The sequence below is a fragment of the Vanessa atalanta genome, chromosome 1, assembly GCF_905147765.1.
Source record: "Vanessa atalanta chromosome 1, ilVanAtal1.2, whole genome shotgun sequence".
In the NCBI taxonomy this organism is placed as follows: domain Eukaryota; kingdom Metazoa; phylum Arthropoda; class Insecta; order Lepidoptera; family Nymphalidae; genus Vanessa; species Vanessa atalanta.
The window spans coordinates 7653617-7670075 of record NC_061871.1 but is presented as its reverse complement, the minus strand read 5'-3'; the positions used below and the strand labels follow the sequence as shown (position 1 = coordinate 7670075).

At 30.4% G+C, this 16459-nt stretch overlaps 1 protein-coding gene across 1 annotated transcript in view; it reads right to left on the bottom strand.

Annotated features, from left to right (window-relative positions):
• LOC125065520 (galanin receptor type 3) overlaps positions 1–15806 on the bottom strand; it is a 60814-nt gene extending 45008 nt beyond the window's left edge. Inside the window, exon 1 of the mRNA XM_047673205.1 lies at positions 15739–15806. The gene's annotated coding sequence lies outside the window, so the exon portion shown is untranslated. The remainder of the gene's footprint in view (positions 1–15738) is intronic.
• Positions 15807–16459: the final 653 nt, after the last annotated feature.

Below are 16459 nucleotides of genomic sequence, written 5' to 3'. Positions count from 1 at the left end.
AATATGCCAGTATAGGTAGTTAAAGAAAAATTGAAACCGGTTGGTTGTGTATTAACAGTGTAATAAAATGCAAAGGTATCTTTCGATAATGGCGACATACATACAATAACTTGGTATACTTTTGGATTACCAATAAAATACAGTATACATATTAAAACAAATATTATTCCGAAATGGAGTAGCGTGATAAAATGAACTGTAAATCCTATTCCTTAACGGGGTTTTTGTTATCAGTGAGATATTCACAGGTTCTTACTTTTTACAACCTATTACAATATACGTTGTTAACTTTTTACAATATGTATATTTACGTAAAACATTTTTCAAATAAAATTCATTTTTATACTGGCTCATATAGTTTGTATTTTTATTTGTCTGAGTGGTATGTTTATCGTAATGTACGATTTTTTAATATTTTTCGAGAATATTATGACAGTAAAATTTAATTCTATTATAAACTTAGTATTATATATACGAACAATTTTTTATGTAAAATGACATACACGACTAACGTGATAGTCAACTTTTCAAAGAAAATCCTATTAGTTATTTTGACTAACTAATATTTACTCCAATCAAATCTCTTATCCACTAAAAAGGTGTTACCGTATTTAGGCTAGGACTGTAGTTAAACCGATATTATTTCAAAGTTTGATGTGAAACAGTAACACAAATGTATTTTTTGCATTTTCATTTTGCAGAAGTTCGGACAACGTCTCTGTAATTGGAAAGACATCTATCTATTCTTTTATACTTTTTTTTTGATTGGTCCTTATTGAGACAAAGATCTATCTTCCCGCTTTGTTAAAATAAGGAAATTATTCTTTTATTTTTTACTGTACGAAATTATTCTGATAATTTACAAAACATATCAAAAACGAATCAACTGATTGAGATCCACGACGAGAAATTCGGTAGCGTTCAGAAAGATCTGATTAGATTACGAATTTATTCTATCAAATTGTTCTGAAGATATTAGTGGAGCGCCCAGAGGTTTTGACCTCGGAAAATGGTTACAGTGAATAAATTTCTTTGGTTGAGGTTTCTTTTAGGTTTGGTTGAGGTTAGTTAGCTGGCAAAGTTTACCAAAAATTTTTGATCTTATTAATTTTTTAGTTATTTGTTTGAAAAAAAGGTAAAAATTAATATTCCAGCGTATAATTTAACTTCGAATAGCATTTTTTTTATGTATACGTTGAATTTGACTGGAGTTGGTTTGGAAAATCATCTTTTGGAGGTACCCGTTCTTATTTATAAAAGGTCGTAGAGACCTAGGACAGCTAGTAGAACGTGAACAGGAAGGAGAGAGGGAAGGTTGAAGGGACGGCAGCGGCAGCTGCAACGTGCAACTAAACGGACGTTTTCTGGATTTTAGCGCTCTAAGCACTCCACTATATACGAAAAATAAAAAATTCTTTTTGATTTTTTTTATTGTTATTACAATAACTCACGATTCTACTTTCTTTTAACTAATCACTTTTTTTTAATTTAAAAACTGCATCGAAATAAATAAACGCGTTTTAATAAAAGTTGTTATATTTATTTCAAATAGCTCCAGAAGTTTCTACGAAAAAATGATATAAATGTTTTAGCGCGCTTTGAGCTCTTTAATAGTTTATTTATATATTAATTTTTCTAGTTAATTAACATAAACGAAATTACAAGAACTGGTAGATGAAATATCATTTTCCATGTTCCAATAGGACTGTTTTAACTAAAATGTCGATAACACAGCTTCGATAACAGCAGCACACAAAGACAGCTTATACACCTTTTGTACTCGTCGCTTTTGACGCTTTTTTAATTATTATTTTAAATATCAAAAGCATCTGTCTAGAATTTCAATCACAAAATTCATTTTTTTAACACTTTGTTAGTATTCATTTCAGCAGACAAGACTAGTAAAAATAAAAAAAGTAAAAATAATGATCTGTTATTAAAATTTTTCGAAATCTACCAATACACCAAAAAACATAAGTCAAAACATACAGTAATGAGCTCAGCGGTGAAGGAAAACATCGTGAGGATTCTGGACATGGCGAATAAGAATCTGCCATGCACCAACCCGCATTGGAGCAGCGTGGTTCAATTAGCTCCAACCCTACTTCTCAAAAATAGGAAGAATCTTTTTACAATATTTATCACGTGGGGCGATATAATTTAGCACAGCTGACTACAAGTAGAAAACATTTATTTACGATAAAGAAGTTAATTGAATAAATAAATGTGTGTGCCTTTTTATAAATATTTTCACGCATAACACGGAAATGATTGGGTGGACTTGACATTCAATATTGTTAGTTTATGCTTTGATGTCTATTATTACGGGATGTATACAGTTATGCAGTTCTTTTAATGAACAGCTAACGAGCAAATGGTCCACGTGATTGGATTAACCACCAAATAGATCATGGTAGGTACCATTTGATAGTTAGATTGTCGTGGTCGTTTGGTGGCAAGGTAAATAACGCCGCTTACGCATACCGCCAGCTGTTAATCTATCAGAATAATCGTTGTAGAGGCACTTATGAACCATTTTGGTGCGATTATGGCCAATTCGATATGAGATATGAGTGAAGCCTTACTAATAGGAGACATTAGGCTTTTATCGACCGAAATAGCTAATAATGTTCCTATACTAAGGTTCTTATGAGAGAATGGATAATGTTTTGCATTTCACGTTGGGAAAATAAGAATATTAATTCACTAAATTTTAAATTAAATTATTTGTAAAAGTATTTACACAAATTATTATTAAATTGAATTGTCTTGGATAGCGTTTTTCTTCTTCCTAGATTGTCTTGGGCGTCGTTAGTATACCTAACACCGACCTCACCCCATTCCCATACAGGTTGGAGCCGTGGACCGAAACTAGTTCACATAACTTATTGATACTATTCTGCCTAAATGCTACACTCTGTTGCTGTTAGTCCAAATAAGGCAGATACAAAATACAGAAAAAGTTCAACAATCAGTTACGAAAAAGTATACACAAATTATGACTATGTTCGTGAAGAAAAAATTTACAATTACCGACCAGAATTGACTGACTAATAAAATTAAGGAAGCTAAACTGAGTAAAAACAGCCGAGATGGCCTAGTGGTTAGAACGCGTGCATCTTAACCGATGATTGCGGGTTCAAACCCAGGCAAGCATCACTGAATTTTCATGTGCTTAATTTGTGTTTATAATTCATCTCGTGCTCAGCGATGAAGAAAAACATCGTGAGGAAACCTGCAAGTGTCTAATTTCAACGAAATTCTGCCACATGTGTATTCCACCAATCCGCATTGGAGCAGTGTGGTGGAATATGCTCCAAGCCTTCAAAGGGAGAGGAGGCCTTAGCCCAGCAGTGGGAAATTTACAGGCTGTTAATGTATGTATGTAATGTAAGACTGAGTAAACACGTGACAATAGGACCTCTCAGAGAAAAAAAAAACAATAATTTTCCCTTTCAAATAAACATTGAACTTGCTCCAACTGCCAGTTCTCCACTCGACAATAACTGGAGAGCACTATAATTGAGGGTTCACGGTCGTAAATGGTGACTTTTCAGACGCTACACGGCTTGTTAACCTTTTCAGACTTTTCAAATAAGGGTTGAAAATATCAAACGGTATATGTAATGGTTAATATTATTTGACATTTGCAAATCTTCTAATATTTCCAGAATAACCGATTTTCATTTCTATATCTGGATTTTCAACTTTTCCATTTGATGAAGAGTGAGATTAATAAATCATCTGAAGTTGATCTTCTCCTTAAATACTCTGAAGAAAAAATGTAAGTTCTTAAGAGTAACTTCTCAATTCCTTAGTTATGCAATAAAATAGAAATAGTTGGTTATATTGAATACGTTTAAACATAGTCAGTGGGATATTTTTAAGTGATAAATTAAGTGTGTAACTAACATGTTTAGTGTAAAGAGTATGAACATTTTTCGCATAACTGAGCTGAAAATTAATGTAACTGATGCTTAAAAGTCAGCAATTGAATTAAAGTAAAATTAAATAACCCAAGAAAATAACGCTACTCAAAAATTATACGAGAATTTGGTCCAACATACAACATTATGCACATCTGATTTTGTTACTACATTAACAAATGTGTTCTTATTTAAAAGAACAGCGTTGAGTTTTGCGTTTCTTATCTCGTTTAAGTCACTTAGCTTAACATACTGAAAATACTGGAATAACTAAACTTCTACGCAATTATGCGATTCATTAAATGTAAAAGAATGTAATGATAACTTTTAAAATCGTATGCGTTTGTTTATATACAAAAAAAATATATTTCTTTTTTATATATATTTTTTTATTTAATCGATTGAATCCGAGCTACATGGGAACTTTTTTATAGTATTTGTGGGAACACTTAGTATCAAATTTAACGTAGATGAGACTTATAAATTCGCAAATGTATTTGAAACTGATTTGGTAAAAAACGTACTAAAAAAATTATCTACGAAATATATACATCATGAGGACTTACCAAATAGAATCATTTGCGACTATTTTCTGGACATACATTTATTTTTGTGAAAAGATAAGATTTAGCTGTTGTAAATCTCAAATCAATTTTTAATTATAATTGTCTCGGTGATATCTGCAATGTAAATCGATAAGATTTACAGAGACGTATTAACAGACAAATGAAGTTTTGACTATATATCGGAATCGATAACAATCTTAACTGTAAATAAATCGATGTCGTGTCTTTTCAATTATTAAAAACATTGCGATGAGTTTGTTATTTTATAAATTTTAGCAAAAATAATCTATTATATTCGTTCCTTAATTATTTTTTATTTATTAGGAAAAGGTTCTGAACGGTGCGTTAAAGAGCCTAGAATAACCGTTCCAGAGGCAAATCGTTATAACCTTTAGTATAAGGATAAAAGCAACGAAACCGAGCTGAAAGTAATTTTATATAATATCATCACGTAATAATACCATAATGTTTTAAGTAAGTTACAAAGCATACCGAAATTCTTGACCCAATTCGCAAAAGCGAGTTATGTAATATTTCTACGGGAAATTAAAGATCATTCAACTTTCTTGTTTGGTTATTTGGCAAGTGCTTGAGTTTCAAACTATTGTATCATGAAAGGATATATTTAACTCCATTAATATAACAAAGACGTTCTGGCAATTATATATAATTATTGATTCTTTTGTTAATGAACAATAGGAATTTTGTTAAGTTTAAGTATAAAGTACATTCTATTTGGTATTTCTCGCATATCAAATAATATTATTATGACGTAATTATTTATATAATTTTATCTATTCCGTAAAATTAATATTGGGATCCAAAGCATTCAATTTCCGTGCAATATTGACATCTCATTTCCTCATATTCTAAATTTCAAAAGCACTTAAATATCATAAAATTATAACACATAAAATACATTTCTAGTTATACAATGTAATTTACTAAGTAGTAGATACTTTAATTCTTTTTAATTTTAAAATCGTTACCGATGGCGCATCACACACACCATGCATTTACCATTGCTAGTAATAAGTACATAATATAAATATATCAATAAACAGATTATTAAATTAATTTGGTCATGCTTACATTTAAAAGAATAGAAAGAATACCGACTTTTAAGAGCAGAGGATACCATATACAAATATTCACGTTCTCCTTACAAAATATCTATAAAACAATAATAACGTATAATATAATGAAGCGCTGCCACCATGATTTTGACATAGAAACTAGCCGTGTACTCGAGCGGATATTCCATCGGAAAACATTGTATCGTTATTTATTCACATATTAATAGAACCGAGTTCCAACTTCAAAAAATAACGATCTTCCATACAGACAGTCATCCCAATTATGCCCTATTGTTGATGAATATGTAGTAATAAATAGAATCGTAAATACCGATTTCCATATTTCTAAAATCAGAAATGACAAATTTCTATACAAATTATCATTCCTTATTAACTGTACGTTTTAATACTTAAGATCCCTTCATACATTATTTAAACAAGTAATTGCCCTTTAAAAAATTAAATTAAACCAACAGGAACATACAAAGTAAAACATATTGCTTTTAACCGTAAAAGTTTACAGCTTGACCCACATCTCATGTTCCTTGGAAACTGTAAAGACGAAAGACGAATTATTATTTATACATATTTTCAAATCTCTATGGACTAGTAGCTAGATGATATAGCTGTAGTTCCAGAGAACACGATTTGAAATCCTAGATTGGGCCAACGAAAGACGTTACTGTCTGTCCGGAGTTGGTGAGTTGGCATATTTAGTTACATTTCAACATCTACACCAGCACGTCCAGACTTCAATGATATGCCAAAATTTTGTTTGATCCTGTCAGAATTTTACCCTATTGGAATATGAGAGCAACGAAATGGAGAACATTTTTGAGTTTTCACACACTAGTGTACTACAATGAACAGCCAGCACTAATTAGCCTTTAAAATCGGATGTTGTGTCTGAAAATCAATTATTATATACTTTTTATTACAAATCACTATAATGATATTTTATCAAAGATCGTTATATAATTTAATATAAAGGATGACATGACTTGACATACATGATTTAATAACGTATTTTTCTACTGTAATACTTTCTATATTGAATAAGGATTATGATTAATATTTTTTTCTGGTCCATTTTCCTTTAGTCGTATATTGAGTCTCATAGACTCAATATACGACTATCAGCAGAAGCAATATTCACTATTAATATGCAAAAAGGGATATCCCTTGGTTGTTTGTTTACTAGAATATATGCAAATAACTTTGATACGGTACTCTGTTGTATCGCAGAACCTTTATGGTGGCCTTCTATAACGATGTGAATACATTAAAGCATTTAAATTATGTAGTCTTTACAAATATTTGGCTTCTAAGGATGTGAGTTATATGTATATTTAATTCTGATCTCGTTGGTTACTAGCCTACTGTTACTAAAAAATAAATTATAAGTAATTTTAGGTACCAGTTCCATTTCGCATTGGATCTAACTAGTATCCGTACACACTTGTAGGTATGTAAGTTATTATTTAATATACAGGTCTAATTAGTCCATCACGGGAATCGCGTATTATATTTTTTACAGCGTAACTAGAAACGGTTCAGATTTTTTACTAGATAATATTATTTCTTGTCAAATATCATGATTCTGTGTAACGAAAAGCATCATAAGTTTCCTTTACGTTTTGATTCCCTTGCGAGTGTCAAAGTATGTGGCGTAAACGGCCGTATCGTTTGATTGCGTAGACTTGGAAGTTTTATTTTTTTTTACTGGTCCAAGGGACTGCAAATATAAATTTCAACTCGATACGCTTTCCTTAGAAAAAGGCTAGAGTTTTAAATTTGATATTTAATCGTGAAGATATCGATAAGATATATATAAAAATGAAATCAGAACATATTGATGTGAAAAAGATTGCAAGGCGTTGAGGCGGTTTATATACCAATACATATAATCACACTTTGAAAGCTATGTTCTAAGAAAAAGTAAAATAGCTGTAAATGTCCCATAGCTGGGCTGAGGCCTCCTCTTCCTTTGAGAAGAAGTTTCAGAGTACAAGATAAATTATAAACACAAATTAAGCACATTAAAATTAAGTGGTCCTAGTCTGAGTCTCGCGATCGTCAATTAAGATGAATTCGAACCCTGGGTCATCTGGTACCTTAATAATTTGAAAAAAAAATATTTCAATAAAATTTAGATCTTACATGAGTAAAAATACTAAACAAACTTACAAATCCTATTTAATACAAAATATACTTTCTTAATAATATAACTCTAATGAGAGTCATAAGGTAGAGTAGAGTAAAAAGACTATAACATAGTCTTTTTTACGTTGCAAAGATGCCCATTACCGAAATTTTAGTTTGCGTTTTTATATCGCAAATTTCATTATTTTTATTTAACTTTTATAGGTCTACCGAAACATTTCCATAGAGTAAAAACATTTTCATGAAACGACATTTTGTCATTCATTCAATCTCATCCATATTTCAAACATCTCGGATAAAACATTTAAATAAATCAATTATTCATATATCTTTCTGTTCTCCACGACAGAGATATTTGATCTGTCCATTCAAATAACTATGCTTATTAAGTTTATAGGAGATCAAAATGTTTTTTCTGTAGTGTGTAGAATTGGCTGTTCTTGTCAATGATTGAAATTGTTAAATACTGTAATAATTTCTCATAAACAAATCAACGAAGTCTCGTTAGGTGATTAGATAATTAATTATTAATATTTTCTTTCATGAAATTCTTATTAAAAGCCGAAATTTTGTAGTTAGTAGTAATAACACTTCAATGTACTTATGCACCCTTGTTGAGCCTAACTTGAGGCTATAATATCTCTTGTGCAGTTGGCTATTTTTTGTGATAAATAGCTACCGTGAGGGAAACTGATCAGGGAGATATCATCATTTTTATCAGCATCATTACCATTAATCGTGTAAACATAGTTATCAAAAGTCATTTATCTGTATAGCAAAGTTCTCGCATAACGTTTGCATTTTCTTCGGAAAGACCCCCATTCTGAATAATTTTATTTACAAAACAAAGACAAACAGTCTCTAATTTCGCGCTCCGATGCGTCATTTATTAACTCAGAGGACGCCTACACACCAAAGGAAAGATAATACCCACTGACAATTAGATAAAAAAAATTATACAAAATTTAATTAAATATAATGTTTCTAATCATCTCCATACCAAAAGAATCGGTTTAGCAGTGGTACATTTTTTACTGCTAAGCTAAGCCCTAATTTCCTATTAAAGACAAGGATTGGAACTAATGCCACTATTAATATAATTGCCTCAGTGCGGATACACATGTGGCAGATATCCATCCGATACAAGTTCACTCGAGATGTTTTTTTTAAAAGTAGAACACAAAGTGAATAATAATACTTAATGCTTAATGCACTTTGCATGAAAAATCATGCTCCAATTTGAACTCACGATGTTCGCTTAAAATGCTTATTCTATCAACTGATTCCCGGCACTTTATAATATTTGATTGATACTTAAGAATTAATTTTATACTATAAAGTCCAATAAATTAAAACTATAATAATTAACAAAGACAGTTTACATTTATTTTAATTCTATTTAACGGACAACCATTATTCATTTTCCAACAAGCGCGGCAGAGTTGATGATCAATTTCCCACGATACGAATGTTATGTACAATTAATAAAACAAGATGAAAAAAAAAACAATCACGACTGCGATAATTGGTTCACGTGTAAATGGAATTACAAGATATTTATAAAATGAAAAACCTTACAAAATTACAGAATTTATTCATTATTTACTGAAATATTAATTTGTATTTTTCAGATAGCAGAGATCTCTTTTTAATGTCCGAGAAGGCAACACACATTTGCTATTAGGCTCACAATACGATGTTTATTCGTAATATGATCTACCCGCTGTAATAATGAAGACATATAACGTCTATATAAATACTTGTAGACTATAAAAAAATATAAGCAAAGTTAACCTGTGTAAATCTCACTGCTATGTTAAGACATCATTTCCTTTTAAAGAGAAGGTTTGAAGTTACACACGGGACAGATTTTCTCAGATTGCAATTTTCCTCAGGATGTTCTCCTTCATCGATAGGTAATATTATTGCAAACATGGAATTATAAACACAAAGCACATTAAGCACATGACAATTTTTTTTATTACGTTTAAAATATTAATGTTACAATTTATTAAGTTATTAACATTTATTTAAAAAAATCAAAAACTAGTGACAAAGGCAACAATTTATTTAAATTTTGCTCTTATATGTATATTTCTATGCCTTTATCCTTTATGATAAATAATAATAAGAAAACAAAATACGTATGCTATTAATTTTATTTTAATTTTATCTATTGCATTTCAATATATAATAACACAAATAAAAAAATAAATACATACAAAAAGTGAAAAAACAAATAAATTAAGTAAAAAAATGCAATCATCCTACATTACCTATGTTTCGGCGTAACATAGATTTTTAATACGACTAGCTACGACATCCGTAGCTAGCCGTCGTGTCGTAACGCTAGTTTCTACGCAACTGTGAACGGTTTCCTAAAACATAACCCTAATGACAAATTTAAGATTTCATGTTTTTTATTACATTATGCTATTGTTAGAAAGCAAAATTAAACATTAACCTGTCAAATATAGATAGATGATAACGAAGTCATGTCGCCGTGTTTATTAATTGGAATGGATGTAGATTCTACGCCCTGGGGCCAAATCCCGGGTTAAATTGCTTTAATTGATTAAGTCGGTGATTACCCATATTGCAGTCATTATTAAAAATCAAAAGTCTTTGTATTATTAAACCGAATTACGAAAAATTTTCCCTACGCCATACAAACGCTGCGTCAATAACTTCATATCCGTCGAACAACGTAAACATGCGCCATGACGGCGTGGCTCAATTTTCAGAAAATAAAGATGCAAAAGCCACTAATGCTATGCAATGCACCTGAAGTTCCAAGTGTAAGTGACACATTAACGTCACTGACTTAAAATACAAAGAATAGGGAAAGTCACAAAAAGAAATCTAAACAACATTGCTTAAGAAATAAAGCACCCGTTGCTGATGCTGTATAGTGTGATGAGAAGGCAACAATACAGGGTAAAACCATAAAGTAGATTCATTTATTAAGGGCTTTGAGGCTATTGTGTGGTTAAAAATGTACACACAAGTACGTACATATGTAAATACAAGTACGTCTTCCACGATGGCATTTTTTGTACAATTTAACTATAAGTATTTATTTAAACAAAACATGAGCTAGGCTAAATACTAAAATATAATCACATTACAAACAAAATATCATAATTTAATTTCTAGTAAATATTATTTTACATTGGCAGCCTCTAAATTTCCCACTGCTGGGCTATGGCCTCCTCTCCCTTTGAGGAGAAGGTTTGGAACATATTCCACCACGGTGCACCAATGCGGGTTGGTGGAATACACATGTGACAGAATTTCGACACATGAAATTAGACACATGCAGGTCTTCTGCAAATATTATTTTATGAACGTTATAATATGTTTCTCTATTATCAGAGATACAATTGATTAAAAATTAGAAAAACACGAATAAATATTAGATCGAACGCAAAATAACTAAACCTACGAAGCTTCGGTGCGAGCAATATTATTAATCACATAGGTTTTATTTCTTTAGTTTTAGACTGATATTGACAGATGGTATATATTTACTCCTCTCTGCTCTCTTGTTATAACATTTTTTTAAGCAAACATACCGAACCTCAAATTAATTAATATAAAGTATACTTTGCACGATATATTAATGGATGCAATTTAATAAAATTGAGAACTCATAGGGACACACGGTGTAGATATTATGTACAAGTCAGTTGGTAAACATAAGCCATGGACTTAATGAGTAACTTTAGGTAATGATTTATACATTTAAATGATTGAATAAGAGCAACTGCAACTTAGCAGACAGAACAGACGTGATGAAAATTAGTTATTTATTTTTCTCCGACCTCTTGGAGTCAGAAAAGTTTTATTTTCATAATTTAACCTTAGAAATCAATTCGATTTTAAAATATCATATCGCTTTTCCAAGGATCCAAAAGTGCTTTGAAATGAGTTCTTATAGTATATTTGAAGCATTTTATAAACCTTTCTTGACTGATTTAAAGTTAATACCGATATTAAATTTAGATTCTACTAAAGTCTTTTATAAGTCTTTATAAGTCTTATAAAAAAAAAAAAACAAAAATAACTTAATAGCTACTTTTTTTAAATATAGTACACGTTTTAATAAATGTACTTACTTTATATTTTTAACATACATTTATTATGAAATGAAAATGTAATTTATTTTAATACAGAACACGTGTCTAATGTGCGGAGGTTTGAAAGTTTTATCGTAATTAAAGTATTCTCTTAAGTATTTATAAGAGCTTTACTTATTTTATTTCAGATTATAATTAGCCCACATATTTCAAATTTATTACGGAGTGATCTAACTGGACTGGTTAGTTAGGAACAATACTCGCTTCATAGTTCTGAAGCATTCGAGCCATTGTTCACTCATTCAATTTATTCGGTCAAATGCTGTTCTGCTACAAACAAATTGTTTGTGGTGTTTTCACATTTATATATTTGATAATATAATACATAAGTTTATTTAATGTTTCAATTCTCTTACCTTAAAATTATTAAAAATAAAATTACGTTTTGAATTATAAATTTTTCCTTATTCTTTGGAATTTGCATGTAAAATTTTAATTATACAATTTAGTTTTGTAGCAATAGTACGTGTATTGATCACCAACTGATTGGATCAATTATTATAAATTTTAAATATGTTAAACCTACATCACATTCAATAGTAGCATATTTTAATAAAAAATATATCTAAGTCTTAAATTTGTAGAACCGCAATTGCAATCAATGTCAAGGGTATAGACCAAGCATTAAAGATAAAACCTCAAAGACGAACTGTTCATATCGGTTCGTTTGGTCTGAATTGCGTACTAAAGCCCGATGAAAACTAGGACACAATCAGTTAGCAATGATTTTGCGGTGTATTGTGACGTCAAGGTGCTTAATCATGTATTGTTTTATTTAAATATTCATATTCAAACACAAACTAGTTAATTAATTTATACATAAATAAATAATTGGCTACAGTTCGTCTTTGTTTCAAGGTACTATATACAATATATAAGTATTGTATTTTGCACGTCACTCGATTACAAGTGCACATAAGACCTTCTTCCATAGATGATAATATGTTCAGTCGTACACATTAAGCTGTATGTAAACTACATATAAATCTGGCTATATACTACAGACGCGTAACTAGTTAAGGCGGATAGATGATTAAGCAACTTGTTTACGGAAATGTATTCGTAATTCGTACTCGTAATGCAAAATATAGAACTTCGTAGCATCCTGTTTAGTTGTTACTAAAATAGAGGTCAGCGAGGAAGACGGTATCTTTTGAGGTTCTAATTGACGTACATTCATATAACATAGATTATTAATTACGTTTATTTTAATGTAATTAAACCTTGATATGGCTATTTCTCTACTTTATAAAATTTTATTATCGACCGCACTGATCAATTTTCTTCTTGCAAAAGGTTTATCGCAAAGGTTTTAAAGGTTTATAAGAATATCAGTTTGAAATATTTACTTCATCTATGTGTATTTCTCTCAGGCGATTACTCCTGTTCTTTATGAGCATATAAAAGAGTCGTATAAACTAAGATATATATTACGTTTGGATACAGCATAAAGCTGGTGAATAATAAATTTCTTAAGAAATAGCCAAGAAACGTTATTTTCATATCCAAAATCAGAACAAATGAAAAAGCAAAGAGAACTCGTTCGTCCATATTTTGTATAATTTAATCCATAGGCGTCATACATTAAATCTCGAGAACAAATTGAGTACTCCGATTGAATATTAAACGAACCTAAAACGAATTTCAATCGTAATTAATTATACAAAGCTCGTCGTCACCGCTAACCTAAATAAAGTTAGTTTTACATTAAAATTTACCATATTCACAGTAACTACACTTATTTTAAATGCTTATTTCTTTTATTTCATTCTTCTTTTTTCATTGGTCTTAATATATATTTTTTTCATCGATGTAACTTGTATTATATGCCAAATAATAATAATTACAAATACGTATGTGGTATGCTTTATTTCAAATAATAATCTTCTTATTAATTTATCCACTCTCTCCTGATTAATTGAAAGGGAAATTCAAATTTATGTGTGATAATCACAATCGTCAGCTACATTGTAAGGATTTTTATCTTCTTTCTGTTCCTGCTCATCCTTCCGGTTTCGTCTCTAATTCTTACCCCATTTAAGCTGCCCGATTATGGTATGTTACCCGAACATATTAGAAAAACTACCTCTTAATTTACTTTGAAGACTCGTCTACGTACATATTATCAGAAAGCCCCTAGTTCTCATAAAATCTATAATGCACTATTATTTGTATGTTTTTACTAAAGAAAGTATAAAGCGACAATTATTTTGTAGACAATATATGTGTATGTATGTATATGATTTATTTTAAATGTTTTGTTTATGTTTACTGTTAATTATTATTAATTTCCGCCTTCATGGTTTTCTATTTGACCTAAAGTTGACTGGCAGAGAATGCCTTAAGGCATTAAGTCCGCCTTTTGTTCCATTTACTTTGTGGTGGTCAATAAATAAATGTATAATGTTTCGTGCTTTTTCGTAATAGGATTATTGCAAGTAATTTTCCATTGCTAAAATTAAACAACATCTTATATATTCATAGTGTGAGCCGATTTTTATCCTAGTGATTATGGGATGATAGCTGCAGATAATAAATCGTTTATAGTTTCATTTTGAAGAGTTCCAGTCCAGAGTGTGCAGAAAAATAAAGAGGATTCTTGATTGTAATTTGTTAAATTGTTACGATTTACAAATAATAAATTTTAATTTTAATGTAAATCGTGCGAACAGACGTTGTCAGTTTACAATGAAATTAAATTAAAAAAAAAACCTGTCAGGTTTCGAAATTTGTAAAAATCTGTTCAATTAACGAGAAGTTTCGCGTGCGACCCACTAGTATTCATTAAAGGATCATTTCTTTGTCTTTCATTCATAAGTTTATAAGTCATCAACAAGTGTCAAACTATTATAATTTGTATTAAAGACTATAACAGATAACTATCTGTAAGAATAATAAGAATAACAACACTCGTAATATCCACTTTACCACTATTTATATTACATACGCAAGGCTCTGATGGATATGACAGCACATTTTTCTTTAGGGATAAAGAATTACTCTATTAATGAAAGGACACAATCTCCAGGGGCGATTATGGTATTATAAGTAAAAAAGCTTATATCCACCACTTTAAGTGCGCAGTTGGACTTTGTGGTAATACGTTAAGTTTTCTTATACGCTGGTGATAAAAGTGTACTGACACTGTATATCTGTTCATTTTCTAAGTATTTAAATTCCAATAAATATAAACAGTTGTGGCACAGCCTTCTGTTTCCTAACTTTATTTGTATGTGGATTACGATTGAAGTTGTTCAATCAAGCCAAAAATGCTTTCAAGTGAATACAATAGCGACATTTTTCATACTACTTAAATAAAAATAAGTTACTGCGTGTTAATATCATATGTATATAGTTACGTACATAACAATATATTCGATAGAACTACAAGTCTGCGGGTTTACTACGTATGTACTTGTATATAAAAGACAATAACCGACTGATAATCAAAGAATAGGTTTAACTATAATAAGATTTGGCTATCACATTTCTTGTATAGTAATAGATATATAATGTATAAAGTATAATACAGAAGATATAAAGTTTACGCCGTATCGTTTTGACGTTTGAAGGGCCTAATATAAACACTCGTGAGTTTTATATTGTTGGTTATCACAGTGGTTGGTTTAAATATTTTTTGTGCTATTACAGTTATAGTTGAGAAAATTATAACGATCTAAATATGTTAGAATAAAAACATACAATCATATGACTATTAAAACTATTTTCGATGAATACTTTTGTACCTCTGGATTATTTTTAAATACCAGTAGTACGATAATTAGCCTTTTATGATGCAAAGTATCCAAGTTCAATTTGCATAATAATCAATTGTATTCATTTGCATATATAACAAACAAACACTCACCGACCAACAAAAGCAACACAAGCGGATTTTTGATAGAAACTTCCGATGATCCAGCACGCTTGCATCGCAATTAGTTGCTGTGGAAACAAGAAACAGCTACACTAAGGATTAGGAATAGCTTATCTTCAAATAGTTCAACGACGCCACAAAAGTTTACATTGCAGAAATCAAAACACATCAAAACGTAGACAGAAATTGAACAGCCCGAAAGTGAGATCCGAATTTGTTTATCTAATTGTAAATAATTTATTTTCGCGCGTCTGATACGATTTTACGTAAACAACGAAAATTCGGGATACGCGTCCTCTCTCAATGCCGGTCGCGATTGCACTAACGGGAAAGCTGGGATAAGGCTTTTTCATACTTTCAGACTTTTGTAAACAAACCCTCTGAAACGAAGATTATCGTACTTTTTCAGTGAGCGGCGCCTAATTTTACTTTGCCATTAAGACCGTATTACATGGAACGGTCACACATGACAGGTTTATTCGTATGAGTTCATTCGACACAGATTGTGATTATGCAATTTTGTCGTGTTAGACGAGTGGGCGAGCTTACAAGGCCTGGGTAATGATGCGGAAAGAATGTACCTTTTATTATATGTATAGACACAAATTTGTGATGGTTTTGTTTGAATAATCGGAATTATTAAAGAATATTGATAAATATTCTTAATATACGTTTTAATTTTTTTATTACGAAGTGTTCGATGCATTTAAAT